Genomic DNA, 21,987 nt, shown 5'->3' with positions numbered 1-21,987 from the left:
TCTTAGACGGAGAAGCAGATGGTGGCGCGATATTTGGGGGGTTTACGCCAGCCCTTACAAGATGTACTTAGCCTTCATTCACTGTGGAGTGTTTCAGAAGCTTACCATCATGTACTTGCTGTTGAAAAATAGCAAAACAGGAGACGAGTGATCAGGAGCGATCACAACAGTCGGCCAGTTCATCCTCAGGATTTTCATCCTACTCAGCAGCAACCGTAAGGTAATTCTAACCCTACTATTAGATGTTTTGTTGTGGTGAACAAGGGCATAGGGCGACTGATTACAGGAAGTCTGCTAGTCAAAAGGGAAAAAATTTGTTGATTGAGGAAAACGCGGAAGACGAGACTGAGGAGATTAGCAAACCTATGTATGATGATGATGAGACTGATGATGTGATGTATGGAGATGGTCATGAGACTCTGGTCGTTCCCAAGAGTCTATTGATCCCAAGGGTGATTCAGGGGACGATTGGTTGAGAACCAATATTTTCCACATGACTTGCACAGTTACAGATAAAGTCTGCAAAATGATCATTGACAGCGGCAGTTGTGAGAGTGTAGTAATAACGAGGTACCTGAAAATTCAAAGAAAAATAAAAAGAAAAATAAATCAGAAAAATAAAATTGAAAATAAAAATAAAAATTGAGCAAACGAAAAATAAAAATAAAAATGGGTTTCCTCCCATAAAGCGCTATTTTTAACATCGTTAGCTAGACGACCTGATTCAGACTACAGATTCTGAGATAGATGCTTCCTCCACTTCCTGGTCATAAATTAAAAACAAATAAATAAATCAGTAATTTGTCGTTAGTCTCCAGCAACGATGCCAATTTAACATGCGTCGTTTTTCAAATAAAAATAAGTCATTCTTCTCAAAATAATAACTAAAGGAGATTTAACGTAGTAAAGGAGAAGTAAGGGTCGATCCCATATAGAATAAGGAAAACTCCCAGATTTATTCTTTCTTGTTTTTTTTTATGTACCAAGAAATGGATGGAGTAATATTTGATTGGTGATGGGGGGTTTGTTGATGAAGAGAGTAAACAAAAACAGATGCAAAGAAATAAAAAGATTAAAAAGAAAGAAAAATTAAAATAAGTAGATTCAATATATAAAAATCAACCTTTGGCTTTCGCTTTGACTCAGGTTTCTTGGATCATCATAAATGGATAGTTTACTTCGGGACTAACATCGGTTACTTTGTCTACAAGGGCAATCCTCACAACTCTTCTTTGTATGCCGAATACACAAGGCAATCTTTGATTTTGGCTTTGGAAATCGATCTAATCAACATCTATTGTTTGTAGATCAATAACCTTTTAAGTTCATGGAAGACCGACTTGAATTGTTGTTTCAATAACTATTAATTACGATCTCAATTCCCTCCTAACAAGGCAATATTGCTAAGTGTGTTCCTAGAAAGTCGAATGCTTTCAATAAGAAGATACTTCCTCTCACACATTTAATCGCTACAACACCCAACCAAAGTCAATCTTTGATTTTTAAATTGTTTTGATTTTGAAAATAAGAGAAAAAGAAATTGAGAAAGATTTTCAAAGTTATTTGACTGCTTTTCAATTCTCATGTTGGAATTGAGTTATCGCTTTAGCCCTTGGCTTGAAAGAAAAAGAAAGAAGTTTTTATAAAACCAAAGAAAGGAAAGAACAATATAATTCGAGGTTTGATTGAAAGATCAATTAGGCTTACCCCAAGGGGTATTTAAAGCCTTCTAAAAACCCTAAAAATGTTAAAAATAATCCTATGAAAATAAAAATGATAATTAATTTAAATTTAAATCCTTAAAATAAAAAGAAAATCCTATAAACTTAAATTTAAAATGCTTGAAATGCTATAGCCGTCCATCCACCTTCTAGAATTGTTAACTAGAAGTTGTTGACTGGGATCTTCTAGAAGTTGTTGACTCACTACCACGTCAGTATTTCATGCCCATTATTCCAGCCTTGATTTCAGAACAAAAAACGAAGTTTTCAGGCCTTTTAAGCACATTTTCCAAAAGTAATTTCTGTGCACAGAAATCATGTAAAAACACCCAAATCAATAATCATAATGAACAAATGAGGAGTATTTAATTATAAAATTTTGCAGAAAATAAACGTTAGTCAGTAGTTTTAAGTAGTTTTTGATGATAAAACCACACCATAAATATGAGATAAATCAAAGTCTTTAAGCATCACAATCAAATTCAAAGTAATTCTATTTGAGAGGATTTAGAATTAATACACCATCTAGTGAGGTTTTGAGTGCTTAGAAGATATTTGGTGTCTAGAGTTTTCAAATACGGTGCTTCCATGTACTCGATAGTGGTTTGATGTATTTGGCAATGTCACCATCACATCCTAATTTTCAACATATGATGTAGACAATGACTAGAAGTATTTATATTCGATCATTTTCATGTCTTATGTTCTCTATTTGTGCTTACACAATTAACTAGTATAGGTTAGTGTGTCCTTAGTTAAGTTTGACAAGTGCCTAGTGGACCAAATTCAGTTTGAAAAGGACAGCAGAAGGAAACTGACGCCGGAAAGGGTAGCGATTATCCTGCATGCTAGTTCCAACAGATGATTCACAAGAGAAAATTCGCCCAAAGCGAGAGGAAAAAAGTCACTAGGGTTTAACAGAATATTATAAAATCAAACAAACGAAAATCAGTCCACAAGCCGGACTGTTATAGCAAAAAATCGCCTTTATCTGAATTTTGCCAAAAATAGAAAAATCTCGGAAATCACTCTAAAATGAAATTCGAAATAAATTAAGCAATCTGCAAAAAATCCGGCCCAAATCAGATTTAAAATGACTTCCTAACTGACAAGCAAAATATTACCATAAATAGTAAAAAATAAATAAAATTAGTGATTCGGATGGGAAACGGTAGAATTTGAGGTCGAAAAAAGGGCACTCGTAGCCAAAGTTATGGCCAAAAGACTAAAACACACTCAAAACAACCCCAATGAGGAACATATCACAATCAACTCCAGCCTTTGCGCTGATCTGCCAACTCATGGTATCTCAACGCCATCAAGGTGCAATCTGACAGCTCAGCATCATCTGTCTCGGATCCCCCTACATCAGAAACCCTGGAAAATACCCGTGGGGCATAAGATTTAAAGCATGGAGTAGGCATTGTTGGGTGAGACAATAGGCAAACAGACAGATTGGGCATTAAGTTAGACGAGGGCATTGCAACATGCCTACACCCGAAGTGCTGTGATTCCCAATGAATGACAGCATCTATTTTAACCACAAGAATGGGTTACTTTAACATCGTCTTTTTCCCCATCCTTCCTTTTTGGCATATATATTCGGTAAAAGCCTCTACTGGGTGCCAAGTGATCATGCCTTTGGCTTTGGTAGTGAAGGGAAGAATAAACCCCGTTTGTATGCTCCAATTACCAGTCATTTGGGCGAACCAATTTTTTCTGGAATGTCACCCCTTATAATATCTCCTTTGATTAGACCTTCATTGGACGTTATCTTGTATTCTCACACTAGGACAGCATTTTACATGCCCTCCTTCCAAATCACTACTCTCTCATATTCTTAATGCTGTCAAATGAAAAATGTTATCTTTTGTTTTGAAAATTATTCAGAATTCATTGGCTGCTTGATGATCATTAAAATTCGAATATTACCTAATCAAGTTTTATCGAGTGTACACCTGTCGAGCCAACATAAATGAAGATTGCCAACATCTATTGTTAAGGGCTTTGATAAATTTTAATTTAATTAGATTAAACATTTAATTTTCAAATGTTAATATATTTTTTTGTCAAAAAAAGGGTTGATATATATTTGGTACTTAACTTCGGTTTTCAAGATCAATTTGGCATTTTTAGGTCTAGCTAGGCATTTGAACTTGGTTTTAAGGTTAATTTAATAATAAAACATTTTAGGACCGACAATCTTAATGATTAAAAGATTGTTGTTATCCCTTGAGATCTTGGATTCGAACACTTCCTTCTTTAAATAGATATTACCCTATATTTAACCCATAATTATTAAAAAAAAAGTTTCATTTTTTGTTTTAAATTGGTACATGAATCTATCTTTTTTAGTTCAAATTGGTATTTATAATTCTTAATCGATTTAAATTTAAAAATCAAGTTTATGTATAATTTGGAATCAAGAAGTCACGTTCAAGTAATTTTTTTTTATAGTCAAGTTCAAATATTTAAATAGACGAAAAAATAGATATGAAATTCAATCCTGATATTAAATTTAAATATTTAATTAGATCAATAAAAATTTTAACTACTAATTTAAACTTTAAAACTAAATTCCAATACTAAAATATATATTATCATTAAATATATGAATCCAATAAATTTGAGAATAGACATTTCATACTCGATAATTATATTTGTCATAGCAATGGTCTGGTCATACTTTATACTAAATATAATTTTATTTTCATGCACTTTATAATTCTTTTTGTGATGAAACTAAACGCGTGATTGGAAAGACCACCCCACCAAAATTTTTGCTTTAATTGAAGTTTAGGTCTTTCTTATTTAAATTTCATTCAAATTAAGCCTTTCGCCAATATAGTTTAAATACTACTTAGGTTCTTAAGTTATATGTCGCTCAACCTCCTTTTTACGGCTAACTATATGATTTTACGTTAAGGGTGATGTCAACACTTGTTTTTCGACCGATTATTATTACTATTACCAATTAAATTTTATTTTTCTTTTATTTTTAGGCCAAAGTTACAGCCCAAAATTGGGCCCCAATTACATCAAACCCGGAGCCCAAAATACAAGTCTCAGCCCGCCAAGATACATCAGACCCAAAAAAATCGGAGCCCAACAACCTGACCCGAGGTGTTTTGAAGCCCAACCTAGTTTAGGGTTTTACCCTAACATCTCAGTCATCGTTTCCTCAACCGTTCGATCTGAACCCATCCAACAGTCCAGATTGAGCATGCCACCGCCACAGATGCCCAATCAACAGCCACCACCTTGTTCCACCAGTCGGCAACCAGCATTGTAGCCACCAATCGAGCCCCTGCAATGTCAGAATCCATGTTAATCCACAAGCAACCATAAATGCAAAACCACACGTAAACACTGACATTTTATTTGTAATCATTTTGTATCAAAAACAAAAAATTATGTACGATTCGGGGCTTATAAACACCAAATAAAAATTTGTAACGGCTATTGGTTTTTCTTTTCCAGTTAGAAAAAAGCAATAAAGAAGGAAAAAAATTCGTAAGTTTCCAAAGTAAATTTTTAATGTTTTTATTTTACCTTTTATATTTTTATTTTGAGCATCAGAATAAAAAATATATAAAAAAGAAAGAAAATATAGAAGAGTTACCTTCGGCCAAACACGTTACCGACATTTGGAGGGTTGGCTTGCGGATCTGAACTATGAGAAGGACTGCACCAAGGAGGGGACCAATATACTTTGGTTTGGGCTCGATCCAACGGATGAGAAGGGAGATCAGAGCCCGGGAAATCTGAAGGGTCTTGGCCATTTTTTCAGTGTTGGAGGATGTTTCGCGCAAAATCGAGCCCAGATCAGTGACGGGGAGGTCAATGATAGTCTCCTGGTGAATTTTGGTGGCCAAAAACCACCGAAGACATTGGATGATGGCGGCCGGCGACGGGCTAGATTCCTAGAGAGAAGTTAAAGCTTCTCTCTCTAAAAAAATTTAAAACAAATTAAAATAAAAATTTTAAAATGAAAAAAAAAGAAAAAGATTGGTATTTATAGGAAAAGTTTAGGGGAAATCACCCTTAGGGTTCCTCGAGTTTCAACGTGTTTTCTCAAAAAGTTCACTAGGGGAGACAATTTTCTTAATTTCGGAATTTATGTTTGTGTTATATAATTTTTTGTTTAATCACATTCTGGTCCCCCTAGTTTAGTTTTGTTTTTGCATGTTAGTCCATGTAAGAATTATTTTTGTGATTGACCCATTTTATGCATGTTTTATATTTTTAGGGTTGTTTTCAGTTTAGTCCTTGCATGTTTAGTGAAATTTTGCATTTCAATCCTGTAGTGACTGTTTATTTTTTATAAAATATTTAGGGGTTGTTTCTATAATTTACCCTTTTTATGCATGATATTTAGTTATACGTATATTCTCTATGTAGCCCCCCAATATTTCTGCATGTTTATATTTCAAACTTGAATATATGTTTTTTATTTATTTTAATTCGGCCATGTAATTTTAATTTATTTTGATTTAACCCCATGTTTTATTTATTTTTATTTTAGCACTTAATATTGTAAATGTTCATTTTAGTCCCTTGTATATTTTATTTTTTTTATTTTTATTTTTATTTTTGCATGATAATTTGATTATTTATGTTTTAGTCCTGCTTTAACTTTTATTTTTGCATGTTGTTTGCATTTTAATTCATTTTAGTCTTAATTGATTTTGTATGATATCCTCATAAGCATCAATCGACTCAATTCAAAATAAATTGAATAAGGGCAGTATTCGATCATTTTAATAGTATCGTAAAGTGATTGTCTTAACGTATAAGAAAGTCACTTTCGATAATTTTAAAATTAAATTTTATCCCATTTAGTGACACAAATTAAATCGATTTAATTTTTAAAATTCGGGGATTGAGAAAAAGACAATGTTCTTTTAATTAAATTCATCAAGAAAAGACTGTTAGATCGAATCTAAGGTTTCATCTCGATATATTTAAATAATTGAACATCCTTATTCTCATTAAATATCGGCAAAATAATTAATTACATGTTTTTATTCTTTTTATTTGTTTTATTTTTGCATGTGTTTTCCGATATATTTTCAAAACAATAACATTCTAATCGACTTTGAGAATATTATTATCTTTTCGTTTCAGTCCGAGTAATAAATGAATGCATTAAGGTATGAGAGGTCATTTATTCTCGATTGGAAATCATTAGATATTATATTTTTCATTTGAATTGCTATGTAATTTTAAGACGAAATAGTAATATCTCTTTATTTTAATCGGAGTAATAAATGACTATTTTAATGCATAAAATGTCATTTATTATCAAATGGAAATAATTATATATTATTGTTTTCACTCTTAAAAATATTTTGGGGTTATTATTTTGAAATTTGTAGTGACATTTAGAATGAAATTTTAATATTTCTTTATTTCGATGGAGTATGAATCGATTGCTTCAAGGTATTAGAAATCGATTATTCTCGATAGGAAATAATTAAATATTATTATCTTTCATACAAAAAATGCAAATAATATTATTTTTAGGGGATCTTAAATTAAATTGAACTCGAACTTGTAAATTTTATTGCAAAGACAATTAATTAATTGACTAGGTACTGATTTAGGGCGTTTTGGGGCTGCTAATCCATCCCCACACGTAACTTACTCCCGAACTCAAATTTTGGTAACGTAGACTGTAAGTTTTTTGTTTTAATTAAAATTAATATTTTATTAAAATGGTAAATTTATTTTTGGTGCCCAATCACACCCTAATCAAAGATTGATGGTGACTCCTCGAACCATGTTTTATCTCTAACCGACCCTCTAAAAAGAATTTCGAAACGGTACCCCTTTTCCCCCTCCGGGAAAAAACACATTTCGACAGTTTGGCGACTCCGCTGGGGACTTTTTTTAGAGAGTCAGGCCATTAGTTGAGTAATTAATTGTCTTTGCAAATAAAATTACATGTTTTCTCTAATTTGATTTTTGATCACTTGTGTGGTTTGATTATTTTTTTTCACTTATAATTTAATTAACCACTAAATAGTTGTATTGATCTGTTTGCTAATATTTTCAGAGTAAATAATTGTTCAAGGTTTTGAGTTTTGTGTTTGGTGTTGTTTATTTTATTTTTGCTTTTCCTCACACACTACACAACTGCATTTGCATACCATGAGCTAAAACCTCACTCCGTCCTATTTAAGTATGAGTGAGAAGTTACTCCCTCGTGTGGTTTTTACCTCCGTACGAGATAGTGAATCGCTCCTAAGGTGCACGCCTTATGGTCCTCATGATAGTTTTCACCTCCGTACGGACATAAGAAGATGTGTCCCCACAAATTGAACTCGATCCAAAAGCCTATGATGGGCCAGGATTAAGGGTTCGGTAGCCTAAGGGGGTACCGAAAAGGACAATTTGATGACCTCTTACTTTAGAACCAAACCCAATATATAGAAAAATTAGAACCTAGATAAAGCCTTACCCAGATCATATGATCTCGTGAGGAGAGTACACAAGGAAAAACTTGTTCGAGTCTTCTAATTTTAGTAGCGTAGTTTTAATTCCCGAATAAATGTATTGGAACTAGAGATCATACGGTTAGGTTTTTTATCGAATAAGCATGCAAACTAGATGGCATGTGGTTAGGATGTTCTATAAACAAAGCATGTGGATAGAAATCATGTTTGGGTATGATCTACTCAAGGATGATTTGGTAGCCAGCATGTGGGGTAGGGTTTTACCGGAAAATTGTATCCGATTAATTCATTTATGAGTACTGACCAATTTTCTCTTATCCTTTTTTTTGTTACCATTTTTTGCATTGCATTATTTATTCCATGGTGTTCATCCTTGACCGATGTTCATATATAGAAGGATAGTAATATGGAACGAAGGATTCAGAAGAGGTAGAAAATGATGCAGATGTTCTGAGATAGTCCGAGCAGTTCTAGATTACAAACGGAGGCAGTTTACAGAATGGCTCAAATCTGACTGGACACACACATCAATCACGTTAGAATGACCTGATCACTAGTGACACACAACATACTCAAGGGATGGCTCAGTACTTGGTTGACTTATCACATGTTGTAAGCAAAGGATTGGAGCCTAAGACTGAAGAAGCTCAAAAGATTCTAGATTTACTAGGGCGCATCCAGCAATTAGGAGAGATAGCTCAGATTTATTTGTGATATGTTTAAACCTTGTAATCGAACTTCATTTCTAATATAAAAAGTTTTTCTAAGGAATCGTTCCATAATCAACACCTTCCATTGCATCCATATCATATTTACTTTTTCGCATTGCATTTTAATAATATTTTTCACATTCATTGACAAAGAACCAATATTAATAAAAGATTACATGACATAATACTAGACACTTCTAAGCACCCGTACCACACTCGAAAAAAGGCAATGGACAAGATAATTTCCCAAATCGAGAAGACTCGACTCGAAATATAAGAGAGTTTCAAGAAATTCCAAGAGGATATGCGTGAGTAGATGATGAAAGATTAGAATGACATGATGGAAAAATTGACCAGTTTGATATAAGGAAATATTATAAGCCAAAAAGAGACTCCAGTTATCGGTCTTACTGTTGAGGAGCTTGTGTATCCCCAGGGTATGAACCGATGACTAACCGTGAAAAAGCCCCAGTTGTTAGTTCCTTTAAAGAACCCTTATATCCATCTGACTTTAAACCACCGCATATCCAAGCATAACAAGCAATGACAGCTCATCCAGAAAGAATACGCATAAACTTACATGGATCTTTTGCAAACTTGTACCTGATCGAAGACGTCCTAGATCTCAATGAGGATGACAAAAAGAATACAGTAAGCATTTTAAGAAAGAGTGGGAAAAATGAAATATGAGTTCTGGGCTATGAAAGAAGATGTCAGCATGTATGGGGATTGATGCCAAGGAGCTAAGTTTGATTCCTGATTATTGTTGCCGCCTAAGTTCAAAATTTCATACTTCGAAAAGTTGATGGCACAACTTGTCCTTCTACATACATTACCATGTTCTGTAGAAAGATGACAAGCTATGTGGGGGACGATCAGCTGTTAATACACTACTTTCAGGAGAGCCTGGCAGGGTCAGCCATCAGGTGGTATAATTATTTAAGTCGGGCTCAAATTAAATCCTTGAATGACCTGGCTAAAGCTTTTCTAGAGTAGTACAAGCATGTGAAAGATGTGAGGCTTAAACGAATCCTGTTACAGAGCATGGATAACAGGTCCAAAGAAAGCTTCAGGTAATATGCCCAAAGGTAGAGGGATGTAGTTGTGCAAGTTCATCCACCGCTAGAGGAAAAAGAAACTAACATGCTCTTTGTGAACACACTGAAAGCCCCATTCTTTGGCCACCTCATAGGAAATTTATCCACGAACTTTGATGAGGCGGTCATAGTAGGAGAAATGATCGAGATGGCAATCAGGAGTAGGAAGCTGGATGGAGGAGAATCTAGCAGGATGCTGGAGAAATGATCGAGATGGCAATCAGGAGTAGGAAGCTGGATGGAGGAGAATCTAGCAGGATGCTGCCAGTGAAAAGGAATGATAGTGAGGTCAGTAATGTGAGGAAGTATGGCTCCAACAACATTATTGTGTCCCGACCTCAAGCCACTGGAGCATCCACACATAACACTGTTAGGCAATGGGAAAGAAAACCAAGGCAGAAAAAGGAATGGGTTAAATTTGAACCTATCCCCATGATCTACAAAGATTTATTCTAGATCTTCATCAATGCAGCCTCTTTACCCGAAATGGTTTGACATTAATGCCCAATGTGAATATCACACAGAGGCTCTTGGGCATTCAATTGAGAATTTCCTTGCCTTTAAAAAGGTTGTACAAAGATTTTCCATTTGCAACATCTTGTTTGAACTTGTTTTTTTTTTCATTTCTTAGTTTTCTTGTAAGGATATTTCAATAAATTTATGCTACTTTAAATATGGTGAGCATTGAATAAAATTTGCAATCTTGAAATTCTTTGAATATCAACTGAATTAAAAAATCCTTAAATGATTAGAGTTATAAATCTTTGACAAAGTGACAAGATTAAAACTTGATAAAACAAGAACCCTTAACCTTACTCTAGAAGATACACTCAAACACCATATCATTCTCTTGCAGTGATCAAGCTATCCTTCCCTCCAAATGAAGTGACAATTAAAGGCTCGGCATTCAGGTATGTAAGAATATGGACAAAATAGGGCATCTTGCACATGAGATTGCAAAGCTGATTGGTTTCTACTTTTGTTGATGATGTTCAATGATGATCATGATCTTCACAGATGGAATAATGAAGTAGGTGAATATAGCTTAGGTCAGTTGCTTGCAAATTGAACTCTAAGGATGAGATTTTCTGACTTTCAACAACAGAAAGACTATAACAGGTTCTTCTTGACAAACTTAAGAAATTGAATCCGTATACCCAAAATGTAATTATATATATATACAATAAAGCTTGAACTATCCCTTTAGAGCAATTGGTTAAATGCCCCGTCTTTATGGATAAGATTTAGCTAGCCCGATAAAGGTGATTATAATATATATATATATAATAAAGTTAAATTCAGCTAGCCAAACAATGGAAAATTAAATCAAATTTATCTAAATAAGGAGTTTCGATAAAGATGGACTAAAGGAGTTAAAGAACACCTCTTATAGTCAATTTCACACGAGCACTCGAGAATTTCATTTTTAGACCGATATTTCTGCACTGCCTTTGTTAGAAGAGTCTACAAAGCTTGAACAAATGGAAGATTTTAGAGAACTGAAACGGAAGTGTTCCAAAAAGTCTAACATTTGAATATGTTAGTTGTTTTATTTTGTCTGCAACCACTTAATATGCCAAGCCGAGAAAGAAGGGTATGTCACAATGTTCACAGTGGCACATAAATAAATGATGATGTCTCAATGGTTGAAACCTTAGAAAATAAGAAAGCCAGCCCATCAATTTTGATACTTGTCAAAGAGCTATAACTTTGAAAGGTTAAAGAGCAGTTGATTCTTTTGATATTTTGTGAACTTGTGTTTGCGATTTGATTGTGAGCCTGAATTAAGGGGCAATCCCTTTCAAAATTCTTTCATTCTTTGATTTCTAAAATAAAAGAAATGAGAAAAATATTTTCAAATAAGACAATCTCAAATGTGAAAAGTCCTTGGAGTAGTGATCCGTCAAAGAAGCAGATGATCGCCTTGTTTGAAAAAATGCACATATCCCAATGCATAGCGAAAATGCAAGAATACGACCAGTCAATGATGAATTTTGGCACCCAAGTAGGGAGGAGCCATGAAAATACCCACTTTGGGGCATGACCAGAAACCCATACCATGTTGAGATAACAAGATTCATATCAAAAAGCCATTGAGAATGAGTCACACAACTTGAAGTGTCATGCACGAACTCTGAATATGAGCAGAGCTTACCTTGTAAAGCAAATCAGTCAAGCATCGACTAAGGGCATAGTCTCGAAGAACAAATCTGATAGCGCATTTGAGCCAAAGATATGAGCATTTATTCTGAGACTTTAACACATATAAAATGCAAAGAAGAAACAAATACAAGATGATTGGGAAGATCTTCAAAAGTTGCAAGCTGCTACATCAATATCTGAGTAACCCTAGAGAAGAATGATCAAGAGGGATAAGACTTGGTTCTCCACTTAGGAGTTAAAGGAAAATTGAATCAACATTTGCACATGGATGAGAACATCATTTGCATAAAAGAAATGATTTACATTGCATTCACATTTTCCCACATAAACATATGGTTTTTACAAATCTTCCGATGAAACGAGAAGATTCATGATATAAAATTCCTAGCAAGTGGAAGCTATTATTCAAACCTCAAAAGTAGAGAATACCGTTTAGGGGGCAGACTCCAATATTCAATGGTTGCGAGACAAATTTGCAAAAGAAAAATCATTTTTCAAAATTTATCTTGAAATCCAAATCTTCAAGTATGATCTTTCAAATTTTCGAACATATACTAACAATTGGTAATGTTTAATTTGTAGATCTGATATTCCCTTCAGAATAAGCGGAACATACCCCTCTTTTCCAAGACTTGATATTCCCTTAGTGACAGCGGAACAAATCTACCCGATTAAATCTTCACTGAGTGACAGCGGAATGGATCAATTCCTGTAGATATGATATTCCCTTTAGAAGAAGCGAAACATGTCCCCCTTTTCCAAGACTTGATATTCCCTGAGTGACAACGGAACAAGTCTGCCCCGATTCAATCTTCCCTAAAGTGACAACCGAATGGATCTACTCCCCCAGATCTGATATTCCCTTCAGAAGAAGCAGAACATGTCCCACTTTTCTAGATTTGATATTCAATAAGTGACGGCGGAACAAGTCTGCCCGATTCAATCTTTCCTGAGTGACAACTAAATGGATCAACTTCCCCAGATATGATATTGCCTTCAGAAGAAGAACATGTCCCACTTTTCCAAGATTTGATATTCAATAAGTGACACCGGAACAAGTCTGCCCGATTCAATCTTTCCTGAGTGACAACTGAATGGATCAACTCTTCCAAATCTAATGTTCCCTTTAGAAGAAGCGGAACATGTCCCACTTTTCTAAGATTTGATATTCCCTGAGTGACAGCGGAACAAGTCTGTCCCCATTCAATCTTCCTTGAGTGAAAGAGGAATGGATCAACTCCCTCAAGATCTGATATTCACTTCAGAAGAAGCGAAACAAATCATTCTCTTTCAAGATTTGATATTCCCTGAGTGATAGCGGAACAAGTCTACCCCGATTCAATATTCTCTAAGTGACAGTGGAGTGAATCAACATTCCCTGAGTGACAGCGTAACATATCCCTCATCATATTTCAAACCATGAAGTTGACAGGACGAAAAGGCATTGTATCTTTGTCTTTGCCCTATTCTTGTTGACACAAGAATGGGCAAAGAGGGGAAGTTGTCGACACTCGTTTTTCGTCATATTATTATTTCTATTATTAATTAAAAAAATTTCTTTTTTTTTTCAGGCCAAATTTATAGCCCAAAACTGGGCTCCAATTACATCAAACCCTGAGCCCAAATACAAGTATTAGACCGCCAAGATATATCAGACCAAAAAAACTCATAGCCCAATAACCAGACCCTATATATTTTGAGGCCTAACCCAGTTTAGGGTTTTACCCTAACATCTCAGCTTCCGTTTCCTCAACCGTTTGATTTGGCCCATCAGCAGTCTAGATCGAGCCTACCACTTCCACAGATGCCCAATCGGCAGCCAGTACCTTTCTCCACCAACCGACAACTACCATTGTAGCCACCAATAGAGTCCCTATAATGTCAAAATCATCAAGTTAATCTACAAGCAACCATAAATGCAATACCACACACAAACACTGACATTTTATTTGTAATCAATTTTTATAAAAAAATAAAAAAATTATGTAAGATTATGGGCTTATAAAACCCCGAATAAGAATTTGTAAGGGCTCTCGATTTTTCTTTTCTAGTTCGAGAAAAACAATAAAGAAGAAGAAAAATTCGTAAGTTTCCATGGTAAATTTTTAGAGTTTTTATTTTACCTTTTTTCATTTTTTTGAGGATTCAAATAAAAAATATAAAAAAGTGAAGAAAATAGAGGAGAGTTAGCTTCGGTCGAACACGTCGTCGACGTTTAGAGGGTTGGTTCGGGATATGACGGTGAGAAGGACTGCACCAAAGAGGGGACTAACATACTTTGGTTTGAGCTTGATCTAACGAAGAAGAAGGGAGATCGGAGCCAGGGAAATTCAAAGGTTCTCGGCCATTTTTCGGAGTTTGGAGTTTGTTTCGTGCGAGATCGAGCCCATATCGGTGATGGAGAGGTCAAGGCGAGCCTCCTGGAGAGTTTTGGAGGCCAACAGCCACCGGAAACAACAGCCAACGACAGTGGAACAGTGACTGACGAAAGTAAACGGCCGGTGTCCGGTCGGATTTCTAGAGAGAAGTTAGAGATTCTCTCTCTAAAAAATTTAAACAAATTAAAATGAAAAATTAAAAAGAAAAAAGAAAAAGGTTTAGCGAGTTATAGGAAAAGTTTAAGGGGAAATCACCCTTAGGGTCCCCCGAGTTTCAACGTGGTTTTTTTCAAAAAGGTCACTAGGGGGACGACTTTTATAATTTCGCCATTTATGTTTGTGTTATATAAATATTTGGTTTAATCGCATTCTGATCCCCCTTGTTTAGCCGTTTTTTTTCATGTTAGTTCATATAGGAATTTTTTTTGTGATTTACTCAGTTTTATGCATGTTTTACATTTTTCGAGTTATTTTCCATTTAATCCTTACATGTTTAGCGAGTTTTTGTATTTCAATCCTGTAGTGACTGTTTTTTTTAAAAAAAAATATTTAGGGATTATTTCTATAATTTACCTTTTTTTCGCATGATATTTATTTTGAGGTATATTCTATGTGTAGCCCTTGTATTTCTGCATGTTTATATTTCGAACCTCAATATATATTTTTATTTATTTTAATTCGGCCATGTAATTTTAATTTATTTTGATTTAACTCTATGTTTTATTTATTTTTATTTTAGCACTTAATATTGTAAATGTTCATTTTAGTCCCTTGTATATTTTTTTTAATTTTTGCATGATTATTTGATTATTTATGTTTTAGTCCTGTTTTTATTTTTATTTTTGCATGTTGTTTGCATTTTAATTCATTTTAGTCCTAATTAATTTTGTATAATAGCCTCATAAGCATCCCTCGACTCAATTCAAAATAAATTGACTAAGGGCAATATTCGATCATTTTAATATTGTCGTAAAGTGATTGTCTTAACGTATAAGAGATATACTTTCGATAATTTTAAAATGACAGTTTATCCCATTTAGTGATACGAATTAAATCGATTTCATTTTTAAAATTCGGGGATTGAGAAAAATACAATGTTCTTTTAATTAAATTCATCGGGAAAAGATTGTTAGATTCAATCTAAGGTCTCGTCTCGAGATATTTAAATAATTGAACATCCTTATTCTCATTAAATATCGGTAAAATAATTAACTAATTACTTGTTTGTTATGTTTTTTATTTGTTTTATTTTCGCATGTGTTTTCCAATAGATTTTCAAAACAATAACATTCGAATCGACTTTGATAATAGTATTATCTTTTCGTTTCGGTCCGAGTAATAAATGAATGCTTTAAGGTACGATAGGTCATTTATTATCGATTGGAAATCATTAGATATTATCTTTTTCATTCGAATCACTATGTAATTTTAAGACGAAATAGTAATATCTCTTTATTTTAATCGGAGTAATAAATGACAATTTTTATGCATAAAAGGTCATTTATTATCAATTGGAAATAATTAGATATTATTGTTTTAACTCTTAAAAATATTTTGGGGTTATTATTTTGAAATTGGTAGTGAAATTTAGAATGTAATTTTAATATTTCTTTATTTCGATTGGAGTATGAATCGATTACTTCAAGGTATGAGAAATCGATTCTTCTCGATAGGAAATAATTAAATATTATTATCTTTCATCCAAAATTTCAAATAATATTATTTTTAGGGGATCTTAAATTAAATTAAATTTGAACTTGTATATTTTATTGTAAAGATAATTAATTAATCGACTAGGTACCGATTGAGGGCGTTGTGGGGTGCTAATCCTTCCCCACTCGTAACCGACTCTTGAACTCAATTTAATTATACAAGTACTTCAATAGATGCCTCTAAGGCAGTCTCCTTATCCTCATATTTCTCTTCATTAGTTTCTTTCCCAGTCTCATTATCCTGCTCTATTTCAGCATCTTTGGCAACATCATCTTCTTTAGTTTTTGTGTGACCTTCGTCAATGCTAGTGGAACTCTCCTCATCAACTGTCATCATTGGTGGGGTTAGGCCTTCAAATATTGGAGTTCAGAGAGCTGGGAACATAACCACCAGCTTTTTAAACTTCTTGGCTATCACTTTCTGGAATGCTTTGTTACGTTCTTCTGCATATTACCAATATTGAATTTGAGTAGAGTTCATTCAGATTGATCATCATGTAATGTATGAACCGGAATTGATAATATACCCTCCTGCCTCACTGCAATAGTTACCAGAGTACTTTGTAGTTCTTGTAGTGCAGGGCTATTTTGTGGTGTAGGGATCTGGTCAGCATTATGTGTATCATTATAATCATCTTGTTGCTTTGGTTCAAACCCATCATCCTACATCGTCCTCTTGATAGATGCTGGTGTAATAACACTCCAATTTTTTTAAAACTCTTATTTCCAGAGTAAGGTCTTTCCTTTTCGTTGTATAGACTCTGGTGGTAGACTTAATCCATCCACAGTCGGGCAGACATAGATCAAAATTAATCTGCTCCAAGTCATGGGTCGTGAGGTTTTTAATGAACTCAGAATGGTTGCAATTCGCTTCCCCGATGCCCTGTAATATTTTTATAAGCTTGGCCCACCAATGAACCATTTTTTCTCGAAAAAATACTAGGGTTTGTTCTTAACATTAAGGTTGCTGTAGAATTCTCACACAAACTGTTGAACATGTCGCTGCGGTGGGCGCAAAAGGTTTTCCACTTGCATTGTGTGATGGGGTCAGTAATATAGGCATAGGCATGTGGGTCTTCAACCGAGGGAAGGTCAAAACCTTGCACATAGCAAAACTCGACAGACACCATATTTTTTCTAAATAGTATTATCATAATATTTAATTATTATTATTAATCATTTGTTGATAATTTTATTTTGATTTAATTAAGTTCATTAATTATAGTTGTGTATGTGGATTACTATAATTAAATATACGTATTGGTTGATTAATATTTAAGATCTTAGTTAATTATGCATATATATATGTTATGGTTAAACTTTAAATATGGTTAAATAATTAATAAATATTATGTATATAGTAGATAATTATAAATAACACTAGTTATTATTAATTTTGCAGGCCTTATTACAAAAACCAACCCAACAGTCCCAAGGATGAAAACCCAAACACATTTAGGGTTTTATCATATATTGAGATAGCCTCCTAATCTACAACGTCGGATCAAGGGAAGATCAATGGCCTAGATGCTATACTAATTAGGTTTTTAACCCTAAAATATGTGAAACATCCATCGTCGCCGCCAACAAAGGGAGACTGCCCAACCGGCTCGTGTAGTACACGTGCTTGACTTTTCGACTCCCCAGTTGCGTAAGCTACCGTTGATGACTCCCAGGCAACTTTCGTCAGTAAATCTAACCGAACAATGGAAAAAATACAACCAAGTCATTCAAAAATCCAATCAAATCCAATAACCCAGTAAATAAATCACGAAAATATCGTTAAATCTAGGATATTACTAGGAAAATCATTCCTCTATGAGAAAATATTATGATTTCCATCCAATAACACCATAAATCGGGCATGCAATGAAAACAAATGGAGATTGAAAAAATAAAAAAAAACATTTGAACCGAGAGACAAAAAACCAAAAAAATTAAATACATTCGAACAAAAAAAGGAACTCACTTTTAGCAAGGATTGGTCGCTGACTGCTTCACCGACACTAATCAACTCCATAATCGAAGGTAAATTATGTACCTTTATGGATTAGGTTGATTTTTGGGTTTGGGTATTGTTGGGGTTGAGTTTTAGGGAACTGATTGTAAAAGGGGTCGTATTGAAGAGGGGTTTCGAGCATTCTCCGCTCTGTGGCTATCGTTTCGTGGAGACTGGAGGCTTGGCTAGTCCCCATTGGCGGTGTGAAAAGAATGATGAAAATAGGGGGAAATAGAAGAGAGTTAGGGTTATTATTTTGCGTGGTTGAGGAAATTAGACCTTAAGGAGCAATTTCTGATTCATTTTTGGCCAAATTTTTTTGGTTTTATTTTAGATGCCAAGCGGTGTCATTTTGAAGAGGAAACATTAATGCTTCAGTGCCTGTTTAGGGAGTAATCATGTGTTAGGTCCCCGTATTTTGTAACCTCATTGTGTGGAAACTAATTGAAACGTTATGATATTATGTTTTGGGCACTTAATTCCCCATATTTATAATTAAGTCACCTTATATGTATTATGCGATTTTTGTTAATGTTTGACTATGGCTATAATATTTGCGATTTTTATATTGTTGGTGTCGACAATCGTTTTCGTCCGAGTCTTTATATTTTATTACAATATTATTAATATTATTAATTTTATTAAATTATCATTACAGGCCCAAATAAAAACATTTACAAAGCCCAAAGGCCCAATTTCAAGCATAGCCTAGAACCCATGTTACAACCAGATTTGATCCAAGTATCATAACAGACTCGGTTCAGGCCCAAATCCGACCCGAGCAGTCCAGCAAGCCCAAGGAGTGGACTCAAGTTTGGTTTAGGGTTTCACACATGTTACAGCACCGCAGGCTTCCTCAGCCACTCGATCAAAAGCAAATCAATGACAGAAGCCAACCATCCAAACCCTAGGGTACTCATTGAAACCCTAGGGCTATTCCGGTGCCGCCATAGAGATGATGATTCCTCCGTCGACGAACTCACCAATCAGAGCATGCCATGATGATGTCACATCATCTCAGATCGAAGCAAGATCTGGCTGTATGTAATGCACCCAGTCTCTCCACCACACAGCTCACCACCCCTAGGGTGAGTCACCACCGTAGCTCCGGTGACTCACTCGGGTACACTCCATTAACCGGTCCAAAGGGAGTGTCGAAAACCCCTATATATAGGGATACACCTACAAAGAACGAAAACAACAGAGCAAGCAAGAAGGCAGCCACCCAAACCAGTAAAATATTGAGAGAAGAGAGTGAAGAAAGTCTTACCACTATCGGAGCATTCACGCGCCTCCACGTGCGGCCTGAGAAGTCAAACTTCGAAGGTATTTTTTTACATATACTAATTTTTAGGGATTTTTAGGTGAAAAGGAGGTTGGATTTGGGACGAGGGTGTTCAAATCTTTATTTTAGGTAAATTTGGTGTTTTCCGGGCACCACCCGATTGACGGTGACATTCGACGGTCGACCGGTGACCGATATACCTCAAGTGAAGAACTTAGAGTGAACCGAGAGGGTTCTCTCAGTTTAGAGAGAGGGGGAAATGAGAGAAATGAGAGCACTTGGCTCTTTAGGGCCAAACTCAGGCTATTTATATCTCTCCTCGAACAATGTCGTTTTGGGGAGAGACCCGTGTGTAAATTCGGGTATGGGGAATTTGTGCCCGTAGTCCCTGAAACTTTGTAACCATTCAATTTAGTCATTGAAAGCATAGTTTCGTACATTTTAATTTAGTTTTCAATTTATATTTTAACCGTGAATCGTAAATATATATATATTTAGGTTAAATTACATATTTAGCCCCTAAATATTAATAAAGTTATATTTATATCCCTTGTAAATGATTTAGGGCAAATTACATTAGTAGCACATAACTCTAATAATAGTTTAGATCATGTTAATTAATTTTAATATTTTCCATTTTATATTTTAATAATATTAGTTATAATATTAGTATATTTTATAACTTTATAATATAGTTTTAATATTAAATATTATAACATGGTAGTAATATTTATGTTAAATATTATTTAGTAATTAACTAAATTAAATTATTTGTAAATTAAATTAAATATAAATTTATCATTTACTGTAAAGACATTAATTAATAAATATCGGTACCAATTTTGGACGTTTTGGGGGTGTTAATCCTTTCCCATACATAACTGACTCCCGAACTCATTTTTCTAGTAAGTAGACCCGTGTTGTATTATTTTAATATTATTCTTAGGAATTGTTATTAAAATAAAATGACATTTTGGTGACCAATCTCACCAAATTAAAATATTGGTGGCGACTCTACAACTTGGTGTTTCATCTGATTCAAGGAGGATAAACCCTTACCTTTTCGAGACTAGTTACACCGTTTGGGGTATACTATTTGCACTCTCCGTCGCCAGGGCAGAGAAACGTCTAGACAGCTTGGCGACTCCGCTGGGGAATTTCTTTTAAAAAAAATGAGAGTCCAGCCACCAATATATTAATTATTTGTCTTTGCAGTAAATAATAGAATTGTTTTAATTATTTTTATTATTTTACTAACTTTTTTTTGTGTACAGATTTAATTTGAGTCATTAGAATAGAATAATATGTTGTATATATTTACATTACTTTTTATTGTTTTCCTCACCCACTATCTACTGCATTCATGACGAGCTAAACGTTGCTCTTATCCTATTTAAGTGAATGAGAAACTACTCCCTCGTGTGGTTTTCACCTCCGTATGGGATAGGGGGCCATTCTTTGAGCTCACAACTTATGTTCCTCATGTGGTTTTCACCTCTGTATGGACTTAAGGAAGTGTGTTCCTTTGAATTGAACTTAATCCGAAAGTCTGTAATGGACTAGGATTGAGGGATTAGCAGTCCAAGGGGACACCAACAAAGGAGAATTTGTTGACCCATTTACCCTAGAGCCAAAACCCAACATATAGTAAAACTTAGAACTTAAGTTCAGACGGAACCTAGCCCACTTAAGTCTTTTAAGATAAGCACACTAGGAAAATCATGTTGAGTCTTTTATTTTTTTTTTTGAATAAATGCATACGAACTAGAAATCATGTGGTTAGGTTTGTTATTTTAAATAAATCATGGAACTAGATTGTATGAATTAGGGTTTAATTATTTTTGATTAATTTTATGCTTTATTTTCATTTCTGCATTTTATATTTTCATATCATGGCGTTGATTCATGACTGATTTCATATAGAGAGCTGGAAATATAGAACAAAGAGTCCAATATGAAGTAGAAGACAATGCGATCATTTTGAGATGGTTTGAGCAATCTCAACTTATCAAAAGAAATAGTCGATCACCTGGATGCGTGTCAGATTTGGTCAAATATACACATATCAACGCTCGCCAAAATAACCTGGATGAGTTGAAATAAATCTGGGAAAGGTGGGAAGCAGCGACAAGCAGCTATTTAATCAGTTATATGGCGACATTGCTTATCTTTTGAACATTCCTATTGACCGACATCTGTTCAGAGCTCTATCACAGTTTTAGAACCCTGCCTACAGTTGCTTCACCTTTGGAAAAGTAGATTTAACACCCACTATAGAAGAATATCAAGCTCATATTCGCTGTCCAAGAATCTACGAAGACATGGTATATATCAAGTCGCCTAATACTGCTCCTTTCAAGAAGAAAGTACTTTTATTGACCGAGATGAATGAAGAATGGGCTACAAGACATATCAAGAAAAAGGGTGATAGTGAATGCATTACTTGGACTGCCTTGAAAGAAGT

This window comes from Hibiscus syriacus, unplaced genomic scaffold (assembly GCF_006381635.1).
Source record: "Hibiscus syriacus cultivar Baekdansim isolate YM2019G1 unplaced genomic scaffold, ASM638163v2 tig00112293_pilon, whole genome shotgun sequence".
Classification (NCBI taxonomy): domain Eukaryota; kingdom Viridiplantae; phylum Streptophyta; class Magnoliopsida; order Malvales; family Malvaceae; genus Hibiscus; species Hibiscus syriacus.
The sequence above is the reverse complement of the archived record's forward strand: the minus strand, read 5'-3'. Positions refer to the sequence as shown.